Below are 16,386 nucleotides of genomic sequence, written 5' to 3'. Positions count from 1 at the left end.
GGTTCAAAATCACATCAAATCACGCATGTAATTTTCCACAGCCCAGGGACAATTTTTATACAAAGTCCCCCAGCCAAAACATGATGACCGTGGCTGATCAGCCCTGGATGGGGTACCTGAGGAGTGGGGGCCACCCATTAAAGGGTTCCCCCAGGCTTCACACATCCAGACGTGAAGCCCAGGGCTGTCCCCGGCCCCCTTGGGCTGTTGGGTCTTTGCTGAAAATTAAAGTGTGAAAATTAGAAATAAAAAATATTGCTTTTAACAGGAGAACTAATAAACATAGAATTTGACTACAGATAAGAACCACTTGGCCCATCTAGTCTGCCCCTTTTTTAAACATGTTACCTCAAACCATATTAAATCCTTATTTTTTTTATAAGGATATCACTATGCCTATCCCAATCATGTTTAAATTGTACTACTGTATTTGCCTCTACCACCTCTGATGGGAGGCTATTCCACTTATCTACTACTCTTTCTGTGAAGTCATTCTTCCTCAAATTTCCCCTGAATCTTCATCCCTGTAGTTTCAGTGGGCATCCCCTTCTGCGGAGCATGCATAGCATTAATAGGCCCCCTTAGACTTGTAGTTCACCTGTACAAAAAAGTTGCAATAAATAGACACACATAGAATAGTACAGCTTTTTTACACCACACCCATTTTACACCACACATTCACAAAATTCACATTCTTACATTGTTCATGTTATTTCAGTACTTTTTCAAATTAACTTGATTCAGAACACTTTTAAACAATTGCTGGGGTAACCTAGATGTGTCCATATAATTTTCTAAGTAGAAAAAAGGAAAATGGTTGAGATAGGGAAGAGTATACCGCTTTTGAACGGAATTAAACGTTGAGTATATTATCTTCCAACTTCAAGGTGTTCGAGGGTCGCCTAGTAGTTGTCAGCAAAATTTGAACTTTCGGAAAATGACCTATTGCTAAGGGCCACCTTAATACAGTGGGGCGAAAAAGTATTTGGACAGCCACCGATTGTGCAAGTTGACCTACAGTATTTAAAAAGATAAGAGAGGTCTGTCATTTCCATCATAGTTCCACTTCAACTATGAGAGACAGAATATGGGAAAAAAACACATTGTATGATTTTTAAACAATTTATTTGTATTTTCTTGCAGAAAAAAATATTTGGACAATCAAAAAATGTAAACTCAATACTTTGTAAAATAACCTCGGTTGGCAATTACAGAGGTCAAATGTTTCCTGTAGTTTCTAGGTTTGCACACACTGTAGCAGGTATTTTGGCCCACTCTTTCATGCATCTTCTCTAGATCTGTCATGTTTTGGGGCTGTCTCTGGGCAACATGGACTTTCAACTCCCTCCACAGATTTTCTATTGGGTTGAGGCCTGGAGACTAGCTAGGCCACTTCAGGACCTTGAAATGCTTCTTACAGAGCCACTGCTAAGTTACCCGGATGTTCCATCTTCAATGCGCTTACCGAGAGGTTTGCCCAAAATCTCACGATACATGGCCCCATTCATCCTCTCCTTAATATGAATCAGTTGTCCTGTCTTCTTTGCAGAAAAGCAGCTACAAAGTGTGATGTTTCCACCCCCATGCTTCACAGTGGGCATGGTGTTTTTGGGATGCCACACATCATTCTTCTCCCTCCAAACATGGCAAGTGGCGTTTATACCAAAAAGTTCTACTTTTCTCTCATCTGACCACATGACATTCTCCCAATCCTCCTCTGGATCATCCAGATTGTCACTGGCAAACTTTAGATGGGCCTGGACATGTGCTGTCTTAAGCAGGAGGACCTTTGGGCGCTGCAGGATCTGAATCCATGACGAAGTAGTGTGTTACTAATGGTATCCTTTGTGACTAGTCCCAGCTCTCTTGAGATCATTGTCCTCCCATGTAGTTCTGAGCTACAACTAGATTTATTTTAAAAGTGCTCAGGACGCATGAAATGTGTTGGTCATTAGAGGAGACCCGGCACCTCCACAGTCTATCCGGTGGCCGCTGACAACTTCTGCCCACTTCTGGTTTGCATTCCTTCCGGTGTCCTGCAATCAGAGTTTTTACTAATGAGACAGATGAAGGCATCACTAGAAGAATAGACCTAATCCCAGCTCTCCACAAACAAAGCAACATAGGGAGATATAGGGTAAGAAGTACCGGGCCCCTACACACTCCAAAAAGGGTGTAAACGTTATTTTTAACCACTATTTTAATTACAGGTACCACTGTTCATCTTATTCATATATAACTTCATATAGCGCTCTTTTATATTCTACAAATTGCCTAAATTGACAAAAGCTGCTTTTTTCTAGCTCCGGACCACTCAAATACTCTGAGAGGATAAATGTGAGTATCTTAGGAGACAGAAATGTAGGACACCGATGGTGGTTGGTATCAGCGATGACACGCAGAAAGATGTCTGGGAAAGAAGATGGTACTTGATTAGAAACTGGTGTAGACTGCTCCAATGATGAATACAGTAAGATTATGAAATCAATAATAAACAAATTGATGTAATCTATGCTGTCAATCGATGCTGGGGATCAACATTAGTGATTAATGATAGATATCAATGGTACTGATGTGCAGCAGTGGATGTTTGGTGATCGATGTTTGTAGAGCAATGTTTGGCAACCGATGTTGCGAGAGTGGACAGACGACTTAGCAGATATCAATAGGACTCAGTTGGAACTGAGTGTAACCTGTCACGCCCGAGAGCTTAGTGGGCCCATTAGTGGACAGTGGAGGTTACTGGAAAGTCCTGTAGGTATGCAGTAAGGTGGTAACGTAAATAATTACAGACTGCTTGCAGGCTCTCGACTTGTGCAAACAGCCATGGAAGCTGGATACCTGGATGACTAGGACCGGATGCAGGAATATCCAGCTGGTGGCAGAATCCAGGAAAGCCAAAATAAATATATCTTGAACAACCAAAGAACGCCTTCTGGGCGAAGCTCAACTGGTACTTATTTGTGCCAGGAGAGAATCAATCAACTAAATAATAATAGTCCTTGGACCGGGTAATAGAAACTGGACTTGCCTTCTTGGCAAATAACTAAATAATAGCTGCTTAGCAGGCAGGGTACTGTGACAAGATGGTGGCAGATCAGCAGAGACTCTGGGAGCTGAATAGCGGCTGGTTAACTGGAAATGACTGGTTGGCAAGGTCACTGGGAGCTGATCAACAGAGAAGTGACCGTCTGCGACAGGATAGCTGATTGCGACCTACTCAGGGCTTGTGGTAATGTATAGTGACTAAATGTCCAGATTCGACAGAGACACTGTGCAGCAGCAGGTGAGTGGTTGAGGAGCTGGGCAGTGTCCGGTGAGCAGCCAGGAAGCTGAGCAGGATCTGTCTAGTGGGTGTGGCTAGGAAGCCGAACAGCTGCAGATTAGCAGCCAAGAAGCGGGGCAGGATTTGGTGAGCTGCTGGGACACTGGGCAGGGTCTGATGAGCAGCTGGGAAGTTAGGCAGGATCAGATCAGCAGATGCAGCCAGAAAGCTAAACAAAGCCGGTTACTAAATGCGGCTTAGGTTTCGGGCAGCGGCAGATTATGGATACCAGCTGGAAGCTAACACAGGAGCCAGGTAAACAGGAGCATCAGGTAACAGGCACCTGGATTCGACGTTGCTAAAAAAAAGCAATGTCTGGTCTTGAATGCAGGATATGTATTCCTCCTGCCTTGCAAGGATTGGATGGCAGGAATGAGGGTGATTAGCAATCCAAGGTATGGATTCAGATGTTCTCAGACTTGACTTGACAAGTGGATGACAGGTTAATACCAGCAGCACTGGTAGCTGGATGTAATTAAACAGAGTCTATGCAAGCAAGCTTTTCCACATCAGATGCACTGGTAGCAGCTGGGCTGTAGACATCATTGAACTGGCAATTTCCCAGGTCTCAACATAGTATACTTATAGAACCGTCCGCAAAGTGATAGGCTAGAGTCTGTGATGTCAGTAACAGTGGTAACCGGATTGGCTAAAAAAAAAAAACAGGTGACAGGAATGGACATGGCTGCTCCCATGTCCAAGGAAGGCGGGAAACAGTGTTTGTACAGTACATGGTTGAAGCCTATGATGGTGGTGACGTGGAAGCCACAGGAGACTGGAGCTGACAGGCAGACATGACAGGCAGGGATTGCTGCAGCGTCAGGTGACATCTGGAGAGACTGTGGGGAAACTGTGCTGTAGACTGCATGCAAGAAGCACTGAAGATATCCAGACCTGGAGCACACTGACATTCTGGAGAGACACTTTAGTGGTAAGAACAGATGTATTGTTACCTGGATCTGACAGGATGTTGGGTGAAATAAAGTATTTTGTGCGGCAAAGATACAGATGGGACGGCTCCCATCGCATCATCCTCCATAAGAATGGGGGGTGTGCACACGTGGAGGCACTCACGAGCCCCATTCTTGGTAATGGACACGTGAGCCTGTGACACGCTTGCACGTCCATGTCCTGTGGCGGTTTGGTGGAAACAATGAGTCTGGCCCATCTGTAGATCTACCAGCGGGTGCAATGGGCCTTTATGTATTTTAGGTATACAATAAAAGACAGGTACTAGGCACAGATACAGGGGGGAGGCAAAGGGGACAATCCCCTCTAGCCTATAAAACACTTCTGCCATCAATGCAGAAGCTGCCCCCAGACGGACTACGTGAAGCCGCCAGCCGTCCAGCCCTGTACAGCCGATATGAGCCGCCAGCTGCCCAGCACTTCCTGCTCTAGCACTGGGAACGGACATCAGCGGGTGTGACTCTCCATCTAGTCGCTTGGCTGTCAGCACCTCACTGCTTTAGTCTGTGTTTTTTGTTTTTACTTCTATCTGCATGACCTCTGTGTAGTATGCTCACCTCTCTGCTCATTTATGTTTGTATGTGGTTCCCCTGATGATCCTCATATGTCTTTTGTTTTTCCCATTAACTATAGTGATGGCACACATCTGAAGGTTCCACCCTCTGTACACTCAGGGTGCCTCGATGCACCGGCGGGAGCAGGACAGGTGTCAGATGCACGGGGTGTTCACCTTGATTACAGATATATATAAAAGGGAGACACTAGATTATAGTGTCAAAAATTGGGCGCTGAATACAAATATATCAAAATTATATATAAATGATAAAAATAGTTTTTTTATATTAATATTAAATAAAACTCAGCTGCAGCTCTGTAAGTGCACAAGTGTATGTACACAACAACTGGCCTGTATCTGGACATACATATTACATGCCCAGGTGACAGAGGACAGAAAAGATTGCAAAACCAAAAAGAATTGGAAAGCTGCGCTAATTTTGTTTGTTTAAAAAAATCGAGGCACCGCGGATAAACACACTTACACAAATGCTTATTTATAATGATCAATATGTATCATCATATTTAATGTAACAAATAAAATTTTATAAAAACATTCTAGGCGGCCACCTAAAAAACAAGTAACAACAATACAATAAATCAATATATTATAAGCAAAGAATAGGCGGGAGCGAAGTGACTGAGCGGCAGCGGCGGGAAGGCTGATTGGCTGAAAAATGCGGAAGGAAATGCGGAAGGAAAGGAAAGCGGCAGTTGTGCTTAAAATGTAAGGTAATTGACGGGCATGACAGTGATAAAAGCAGGACTGAGGGGCATGATGGAGATAAAAGCAGGACTGAGGGGCATGATGGGGATGAAAGCAGGACTGAGGGGCATGATGGGGATAGAAGCAGGACTGAGGGGCATGATGGGGATAAAAGCAGGTCTGATGAGCATGATGGGGATAAAAGCAGGAATGATGGGCATGATGGGGATAAAAGCAGGACTGATGGGGATGATGGGGATAAAAGCAGGACTGATGGGCATGATAGGGATAAAAGCAGGACTGAGTGGCATAATAGCGATAAAAGAAGGACTGATGGGCATGATAGGGATAAAAGCAGGACTGAGGGGCATGATGGGGATAAAAGCAGGACTGATGGGCATGATGGGGATAAAAGCAGGAATGATGGGCATGATGGTGATAAAAGCAGGACTGATGGGCATGATAGGGAAAAGCAGGACTGATGGGCATGATAGGGATAAAAGCAGGACTGAGGGGCATGATAGGGATAAAAGCAGGACTGATGGGCCTGATAGGGATAAAAGCAGGACTGATGGGCATGATGGGGATAAAAGCAGGACTGAGGGGCATGATAGGGATAAAAGCAGGGCTGAAGGGCATGATGGGGATAAAAGCAGGACTGATGAGCATGATGGGGATAAAAGCAGGACTGATGGGCATGATGATAATAAAAGCAGGACTGAGGGGCATGATGAAGATAAAAGCAGGACTGAGGGGCATGATGAAGATAAAAGCAGGACTGATGGGCATGATGGGGATAAAAGCAGGACTGAGGGGCATGATGGGGATAAAAGCAGGGCTGAAGGGCATGATGGGGATAAAAGCAGGACTGATGAGCATGATGGGGATAAAAGCAGGACTGATGGGCATGATGATAATAAAAGCAGGACTGAGGGGCATGATGGGGATAAAAGCAGGACTGATGGGCATGATGGCGATAAAAGCAGGACTGATGGGCATGATGGGGATAAAAGCAGGACTGGTGGGCATGATGGGGATAAAAGCAGGACTGATCGGCATGATTGGGATAAAAGCAGGACTGATGGGCATGATGGGGTTAAAAGCTGGACTGATGGGGATAAAATCTGGACTGAAGGGCATGATGGGGATAAAAGCAGGACTGAGGGGCCTGATAGGGATAAAAGCAGGACTGAGGGGCATGATGAGGATAAAAGCAGGACTGAGGGGCATGATGAGGATAAAAGCAGGACTGAGGGGCATGATAAGGATAAAAGCAGGACTGAGGGGCATGATAAGGATAAAAGCAGGACTGGGGGGCATGATGGGGATAAAAGCAGGACTGGGACCGGCGATTGTAGCTGCTCAGAGTGTCCCCTCCCCTTCTCCCCATTCCCCTAATTTGTCTCACTCCCCCTTTATGTTTTTACAAAATATCTACTGTTTACTGTTATCGATGCATTTGTACTGTGTTGAAATAATCAATAAAAATTTAATATAAAAAAAAAAAAAAAAAGCAGGACTGGGGGAGCATAATGGTAATCAATGTTGATGGATGGTAATTTGAGCCCCAGCAGTTTTCAGTACTCAGACATCACCAGACCAGAAGTTACGCTGACCGTCGAGAAGAAGTTAAAAATGTGTTCTTTATTGTGCTTACAGTCCTCATATTTATGCTATAAAATACTGTTCCCCCACTCCCATAAAGGAGGGCTTATTACAAAAAACATACATATTCATATACAACACACCCCTAAGTTGGGGTTAACAATTTAAACTTTGGTTCAACGTAGGGAAACGTGGTATCTCTTACATCATAATAGGAGTGAACCTCTATAGACTGGGAGTAGTTTCTATATTACGCTAACTATTGCAGTTAACTCCCATAGAATGTATGGATCCTTCTAGAAACCTTGCCTTATAAGGGAATGTATATTCTTCTCCCCCAATGTATCTATTGGAATGTGATTCTGTAGTCGTGGCTTGTACTCCACATCTGGTTTGAATCTATATTAATTAATTCTTAGCAAATATAGAGACTTATAGAGAACATACATTCATATTAACTGTTTCAACTCCTTGAGGATAGAACCATACATTTGTTCTAATTCTTATAACACATAATCCTTAATACTTTGTACTTAAAGGAAACTTCAGCTTATATAGACAATATAGTATTTAGTAAGATTCACTCTATCAATGTTAATTAAAATAAGCCCTATGTTGTTTTTTGGAACAAAAAAAAATTACTACATTGTCTTATTATCGGGGAAACACGGTGTAGCCACAGCATTAGCAGAACAGGAGCTGCCGAGTGGGACCAGTGGGCAGCAGCAGCTCAGGGTCACTGTCCTCATACAGAGGCCCTGCACCCCTCCAAAGATGGCTGCCATCTGGTTGGAGACAGATGCTAGAGGTGCTCCAGAACCTCTAACTTCTGACAGGGGAGTGACCAGTGGTACTTGGAAATGCAGATTCCTCGAGCTCTTTCACACAGTACACACCCCCAGACAACGAGCATGTGACAATCCCTGGGCAACGAGCTCCCCTGGCAATATGCATGTATTCTCCCTGGGCAATGAGCATGTAACCACCTGCCAACCAGCCTGTAACTTTCCCTGTGGCAATGAGCATGTAATGGTATACGGTCACTAGGTTGACAAGAGGAAGGTAGACAGTCATTAGTTCAACCACTGCATGTCAACATGCATGAAGGTTGACATGAGTGAAGGTCAGCATAGGATTAGGTCAACAAGGTCATTAGGTCGACAAGGTCATTAGGTCGACATGGGGTTTTTCACTTTTTTTGAGCCGACAGGTGGTATTTCATGTCCAACCATCCACTAGGGCATGGTGGGAAAATAAAATATTGTGCCGAGCAAAGCGAGTCATGCGAGGCAATGTGATGCACTTTTTAATGTCCATGTCCACTGTCAACTTACGGGACAAAATAGTGAAAAACCCCATGTCAACCTTTTGACTGTGGACCTTGTGCATGTCGACCTAATGCCTGTGTCGATCTAACCCATGTCGACCTTGATGCATGTCAACCTTCAGTGGTCGAACTTCCTCTTGTGAAACCTATGACCCATACCCCATGTAACCCTTGGCAATGAGCATGGCATCTAGAAAGAAATCCCTGGCAATAAGCATGCAATGTCTGGCAACGAGCCTGTAACTCCCGTCAAAGAGCATGTAGGAAAGCAGCAGTTATGTGGCATAAAATGTAAGTGCAATAAGCATTTTGGTGTAATAGGCATTACAGTGTGTGGCATAATGTGTAATCCTGGTGTAGTGTGTCTAAGGAGCTTTACCTGGTGTAGTGTGTGTGTTGTAATGTGACTTGGTACTAATAAGTGGCAATGCCACTTCCCCTGAAGCCACACCCTACGTTTTTGCCTACATATGGGCCCTTATTCAGATCTGATCGCAGTACAAATTTGTTCTCAAAATGGGCAAAGACATGTGCACTGCAGGTGGGGCAGATGTAACATGGCAGATTTATGTGAGTTATTTTGTATCTGTGCAGGGTAAATACTGGCTACATTATTTTTACACTGCAATTTAGATTTCAGTTTTAACACACCCTAGACAAATTGAACTGTCTCTGCACATGTTACATCTGCCCCACCAGCAGTGCACATGGTTTTGCCCATTTTGAGAATAAATTTGTACTGCGATCAGATCTAAATAAGGGCAATAGTCAAAATGGTAAGGAAGGTTAGCCAAAATCGCCCAGTGTTACGAGGGCTTGCGATACCGATGTGCGTTCGGTATTGCAACTAAAAAATAAGGAATTTGGTACTCACCGATAATTACCTTTCTCCAAGGCAGCAGGGGACACTGCAGTCTTCACGTATGGGATAGAGTTGGTGTACTGGAGGAGTCGGCACTTTAAGAAAGTTTAATTGTGGCTGGCTCCTCCCCCCTCTATCCCCACCAGACCTCAGTCTTAGAAAAACTGTGACCGTGAGGACGAGGTAATAGGGCAGAAAGACCGATAGGAGGAGGAGAATGCTAAAAGCTATAGACAGGTAACACAAGTTAGCCATCAAACAGACAAAGAAACAAAAACAATATTAATATAGATATACAATTCAAACACACTATTATTGTGTATAACTGACATGACCCAAAACCTTACATGCCTTAATATGATAACGTTCAGTCAAACTAACGTAAAGTGTAACATGGCAGGAAGACTAGCGCTGGGAGGGCGTGCAGTGTCCCCTGCTGCCTTGGAGAAAGGGAATTATCGGTGAGTACCAAATTCCTTATTTCTCCCTCGGCCAGCAGGGGACACTGCAGTCTTCACGTATGGGAATAATACCAAAGCACTACTCCTGGGTGGGAGAGCGCTGGGATTCCTGCAGAACTGCTCTGCCAAAGGACGCCTCTGACCTGGCAAAGGTGTCAGAACCCGACCAGGTGACCGCCCTGCATACTTGAGATAGGGAGGCCCCTCTTGCTAAGGCCCAAGAAGTGCTTACTGATCTGGTAGAGTGTGTGGTAATTCCCGCTGGAACACCTCGATTTGAATTAAGGTAGGCTGCTTTAATGGTCAGACAATTCCAGCGCGCCAAAGTCTGCTTGGACGCAGGCCACCCCTTGCGATCAGCAGCATAGAGGATGAAAAGACTGTCTGTTTTCCTAAAAGGTGCAGTCTTGGCTAGGTAAATACGCAGAGCCCTCACTGCATCCAAAGATGCAGAGTCTTCTTTGAAAACCGGGATAACAATAGGCTGGTTTAGATGAAAGGCGGAAACCACCTTGGGGAGAAAAGACCGATTGGTCCTCAATTCAGCTCTGTCGTTATGAATGATAAGAAAAGGGGAACGACAGGATAAGGCCCCTAATTCTGAAACCCTTCGAGCAGAGGCCAATGCTAGAAGCATAAGTGTTTTCCATGTGATGTGTTTTAGATCTACTAAATCCAGAGGTTCAAAAATGTCTGACTGCAGAAAACTGAGAACCAAAGACAAGTCCCAAGGTTCAGTGGGCGATACAAAAGGAGGTTGAAGTCTCAACGCCCCTTTTAGGAAGGTTTGTACTTCCGGTATGACAGCTAACCGGCGGTGGAAGAAAACCGATAGTGCTGATAATTGTACCTTTAGCGAGGCCAAACGCAATCCTTTCTCCAGACCTACTTGGAGGAATTCTAACAATCTGGACAACTTAAAAACTGCTTTAGGAAAACCATATGTAACTCTTCCAAATTCTGTGATAATGGGCTGCAGTTACACTTTTCCGAGCATGGAGCATCGTTGGTATAACCTTTGAAGGAATGCCCCTCCTTTTTAGCAATTCGGCTTCAACAGCCAAGCCGTTAAATGTAGATGACGTAAGCTTGGGTAGACGAATGGTCCCTGCTGGAGTAGGTCTGGTCGTTGTGGTAGTGGCCAAGGTGGTTCTACCAGCAGGCGCCTGAGGTCGGAGTACCACGACCTCCTTGGCCAGTCCGGGGCTATTAAGATTACAGATGTGTTTTCCCTCTTTATCTTTTTTAGAACTCATGGAAGAAGCGGGAATGGTGGAAATACGTACACCAGGCTGTAGTTCCACGGTATCGACATGGCGTCTACTGCCACTGCTGCTGGGTCCAGGGACCTGGCACAGTAAACCGGAATCTGATGATTCAGTCTGGAGGCCATTAAGTCTATTTGGGGACTCCCCCATCGCAGGGTCAGCTGGTGGAAGACCTCCGGATGGAGAGCCCACTCCTCCGGGTGAAAGTCTTGGCGACTGAGGTAGTTTGCTTGCCAATTCTCTACCCCCGGTATGAAGATTGCCGAGAAGTTTGAGGCATGAGCTTCCGCCCATTCCAGAATTGGGCGGACCTCCCGCATGGCAGCTCTGCTCCTGGTGCCTCCCTGGCGATTTATATAAGCGACTGCCGTCGCATTGTCCGACTGAATCCTGATTTGACGCCCCCGCAGAATGCTGTGGGCCTGTAACAGAGCCAGTCTGATGGCTCTCAATTCTAAGATGTTGATGGGGAGTCTCGCCTCTTGCGGCGACCACCTTCCCTGGAAGGTGTGGTCTAAAGTTACCACCCCCCAGCCCCAGAGACTGGCATCTGTTGTAACTATGGTCCATGCACAAGGACTGAAGCTGCGCCCTTGAAGCAGATGAGGTGTGTGGAGCCACCACAGAAGAGACGAGCGAGCCTTCTGCGAGAGAGTAATTCTCTTGTGAATCTGAAGGTGTGATCCCGACCATTGTAATAACAGATTCTCTTGAAAAGTTCGAGAGTGGAATCGGCCGTAGGGCAGAGCTTCGAACGAAGCCACCATTAGTCCTAACAGCCGGGTACACAGGTGGGCCGAGACCCTCCAGGCCTGTAAGACCTGTCTCACTCTTGTTTGTAACGTCCTTATTTTGTCCATTGGTAAAAAGACTCTTTCCTCGACTGTGTCTAGGATAAGACCGAGAAATTGCAGCCTCTGCGACGGATTGAGTTGTGATTTTTTGAAGTTCACTATCCACCCATTTTTTACCAGAAAACTGCAAGTTTGGATAGCATCCGCTACCAACTGTTCTTGACTTTGCGATTTCAGGAGAAGATCGTCCAGGTATGGGATGATGGTTATACCCTGGAGACGAAGAGCTGTTATTGTGTGTGATTTGTGCGATGTAGTATTTACACTGTATATCTTTATATATTTTTATTTTTGTTTATATATATTTTTTTATTTTTATGTGGATGTATTTTATATCCTAAGTTTTTACAGGTTGTGGCCACATACCATATGTACATTTAATATTGTATAATAAATTTATTTGATTATTAACTATTAGTGTTTCCCCTTGCGCAGTTTTTTTCCATTTTCTGTTATCATGCATGCCATTACTTTTGTAAACACCCGAGGGGCGGAAGAAAGGCCGAAGGGGATTCCTCTGAATTGGAAATGGCGGTCTTGTATCGCAAATCTGAGGAACCTCTGATGTGGTTCCCAAATTGGGATATGAAGGTACGCGTCCTTTATGTCTAAGGAAAGGAGAAATTCTCCTTTTTCCAAAGACGCCACTACAGAACGGATTGACTCCATTTTGAATTTGTGGTAATACACAAATTTGTTTAAAGTGTTTTAAATTTAGGATTGGGCGGACAGAACCGTCCGGTTTTGGCACTACAAAAATGCTTGAGTAATACCCCGTGCCTTGCTGTTGAGGTGGAACAGGGATTATTACTCCTGACGAGAGAAGGGTCTGGATGGCTCCACATAGAGCCAATCTTGCCTCTGCGGAAGATGGGAGTCCTATTGGGAAGAACGTTTTTGGAGGCGGAGTGGTAAACTCCAGCTTGTAACCCTGCGAGACTATCTGAAGTACCCATGCATCCTTGCAATGTGTTTTCCACGTCTCTGCAAAAAGTAACAGTCTGGCGCCCACCTTGGGGTCCCCCAAGTGAGTGGGAAGCCAGTCATGCCACTGACTTGTCAGTGGGCTTGGGGTCTCTATGAGAGGTGGTGGCAGTGGCCTGTGCAGGTCTGCCTCGACCTCTGCGGCCCCTGAAGGAGGAGAAACCACCTCTTGAACGGCCCCTGAATCCTGAACTACCTCGGAAGGAACGAAAAGTAGGGTTAACAAACTGCCTTTTTGGCGCAGGAGCCGAGGAGGGGAGGAATGCAGATTTCCCCCCAGTGGCCTGAGAAATAAGCTTGTCAAGTTCCGGGCCAAACAGGGTATCTCCCAAGTATGGGAGCGCCTCTACAGCTTTTTTGATCTCTGGCTCCGCCTGCCAGGATCTAAGCCAAACAGTGCGTCTAGCCAGGACGGCTGAAGCTGAGGCCTTTGCCGCTAGGATAGACACATCAGATGCTGCTTCCCCTACATACGTGGAAGCGTCTCTGATGCACTTTGCTAAAACTAATAGCTCATCTCTAGGTGTATTTTGTTCCAGACCCCTAATTAGATCGCCCGCCCAATTTTCCATCGCTCTGGCCACCCAAGAGGAGGCGAGGGCTGGGCGCAAAATCACCCCTACTGTAGTGTAAATGTTCTTTAAAGAACCATCCAGGCGCCTGTCTGGCGCTTCTTTCAGAGATACAGCCCCCGGAATGGGAAGAGTAGTCTTCTTTGAGAGGCGGGACAAAGATACATCAGGGGTGGGAGGAGTCTCCCATTTTGCCCTGGATTCCGCTGAAAAGGGGTATAAAGAGTTGAATCTTTTTGACATCTGAAATTTTTTGTCAGGGGTTTTCCAGACTTTAAAAAGAGGATTGTCCAATTACTCTGAGTCTGGAAAAGTTATAGTTTGCCTCTGCAATGTTAAGGGTAGAACGAATCTCCCTTATAAGCCCCTCCACGCCCTGGGCGTCCTGATCATCCTGATCATCTGCTACAGGGTCCTGATAAGGATCGTCAGCATTAACATCAATATCATCTAAATGTGCCTGTGCATCGTCAGAGACAAATAAAACAGAGGCAACCTTTCTTTTTACCGGTCCCGGTGAAGAGGGCCTTGCCTGTGTGGAGGGTAATATAGCCTGCTGTATAGAATCAACAGTAGAAGAGAGTTGTGTCAATTGAGATTGAAAAACCTCTCTTCCCCTCTTAGATGCTGCTAATTCAGCTGTGAGGTTAGTTAGAACAGTCTGCAATGTATCAGGTATCTGATTTGGTGGCTTTATGAGCACAGGGGGCTGAGACCCAGGTGATTGTATGAGCACAGGCACCTGTGTAACAGCGTAGCATGTCTCACAAAGGGATACTCCCTTTTTGTGTTGGGTATACTGATCCCTGCAGTTTTTGCAGGTGTATACCTTTTGAGCTGCCTTGGAAGAGGTAGCCTTTCCTGCCATAGTACACTGTAGTATTAAACAGACAGTAATGCAGATATACTGTAGACACCCAAACACACCGGCAGACAAACTATCACCCACAGGACAGGATGAAGAAGTCTGAGGCCTGGCTTCAACAGAGAGAGAGGAGCCACTTCCCTCCCAATTGATATTTCAGATAACTGAAATAACAAACAGTAATAACCCCCTTATGACTCACAGTATCCCTGTGATCTCCGGGGAGAGCGCTGAGCGGTGCAAGCAGGGACTGGTGAAACAGGTCTGCAGGCGTAGTATTGGAGAGATGCTGGAGCTGAGTAGCGGTGTGAGCAATGGCGCCCACCGTGAGGAGAGATAAGCTCCGCCCCCCACACGCATGTGCTTTTTCACGCCGCTCCCGGGCGGTACATTTTGAAAAGCCTCAGCCCTCCTTGTCAACGCTGCGAGCACTGCGTGCTGCAGAGTGACACACTCTCTCTCTCGGCCAGCACGCTCCGACTGGCCGCCCCCTTGAATGGCGCACAGCGCCGCTTACCCAAAGGTAGCCTTCCTGGAGTGCGGGGGAGAGCCCTGGACCCGTAATGCTAAGCCGCGTGCAGATGCGGCGGGTCCCCTGAGCGGCTGCTCAGGTGGCTTGGGTACCGGAGGAAGCACTGCGTGCAGTGTCGACCGGACCCCTCCAGGATCCCACGTAGCAGGCATTCGTGCCTGTGTCGTTTTGTAGTAAAATTAAAAAAAAAAATTAATAATAAAAAAGTAAACTTGGGTCTCCCTAGGATGACCCTGCCCAGGAGACCGACTCCTCCAGGCACTTTTTCTAAGACTGAGGTCTGGTGGGGATAGAGGGGGGAGGAGCCAGCCACAATTAAACTTTCTTAAAGTGCCGACTCCTCCAGTACACCAACTCTATCCCACACGTGAAGACTGCAGTGTCCCCTGCTGGCGGAGGGAGAAATAGAGGCTTCATTCTGATCTGCTCAGTAAGATACGAAGCTCACAGCTTACCGAGCAGTTGTTGTGCCGCACCGCCGTATCCCCTCACAACTATGCAAGGGGAAGTGTTATGAACACACCTCCCCTCACATGTGCCCACTGCTGGAGAAATCATTTGATGGACCTGACCATTGAATGATTTCTCCAGGACTCGCAAATATGTCAGTGGGAATGCCCAGCATTTGTAAAGGAACACTGGGCCTTCTCATGTCGGAGTGCTGCCACCACACCCGTCCTCCCCCCGCCCCTGTGTGAGCATCACGGCACAGAAGCCCTGCACAGAGCACAACCATCTGTCCCCCGTGCAAATGCATGGGGGACCGAAAGTATAAGAATAAGAATGAGGACCATATTATGCAGCACAATGTATTTCTATTATATCCCAGGAGCCCAGGAGGGCCATGCTGCACCTTCCCTCCGCCACGGGTGTTTGTCACCGGTTGGCTGATGCCGCGTCCAATTAAAATGCCGCACCGGCTGGTGAGCCAATAAGAGCTTGTGTACCGGCAGCTGCTCTGATTGGCTAACGAAGAGATGGGGAACCTTCGGCACTCCAGATGTTGTTGAATTATACATTCCAGCATGCCCTGTAACAGTTTTAGCATGACCAAATAGAGTAGAAGGACAACAGCTGGAGGGCAAAAGGTTCCCCATCCCTGGGCTAATGGTAAACAAGCTCTGAGTGGCTCAAAAGCCAGTGTAGCATTTTAACTGGCGGCTGGCATTCTGCATTGAAAAAACAGGCAGCACAGCAGAGAGAGTCGAGGAGGGGGGGGGGGGGGGTTGCTGGCCCTTCCAGAGCCCAGGGCCCTGGACAACAGTACCCACAGCCCGCGTCTGTTGGCAGCCCTGCAATATATTACAGAGCTCAGTACCGGCATTAGCAGAACAGCTTTATATTACAGAGCTCAGTACCGGCACCAGCAGAACAGCTGTATATTACAGAGCTCAGTACTGCCACCAGCAGACCAGCTGTATATTACAGAGCTCAGTACCAGCATCAGCAAAACAGTTGTATATTACAGAGCTCAGTACCAGCATCAACAGAACAGCTGTAT

The sequence above is a fragment of the Crinia signifera genome, chromosome 4, assembly GCF_055691185.1.
Source record: "Crinia signifera chromosome 4, ASM5569118v1, whole genome shotgun sequence".
Classification (NCBI taxonomy): Eukaryota; Metazoa; Chordata; class Amphibia; order Anura; family Myobatrachidae; genus Crinia; species Crinia signifera.
The sequence above is the reverse complement of the archived record's forward strand: the minus strand, read 5'-3'. Positions refer to the sequence as shown.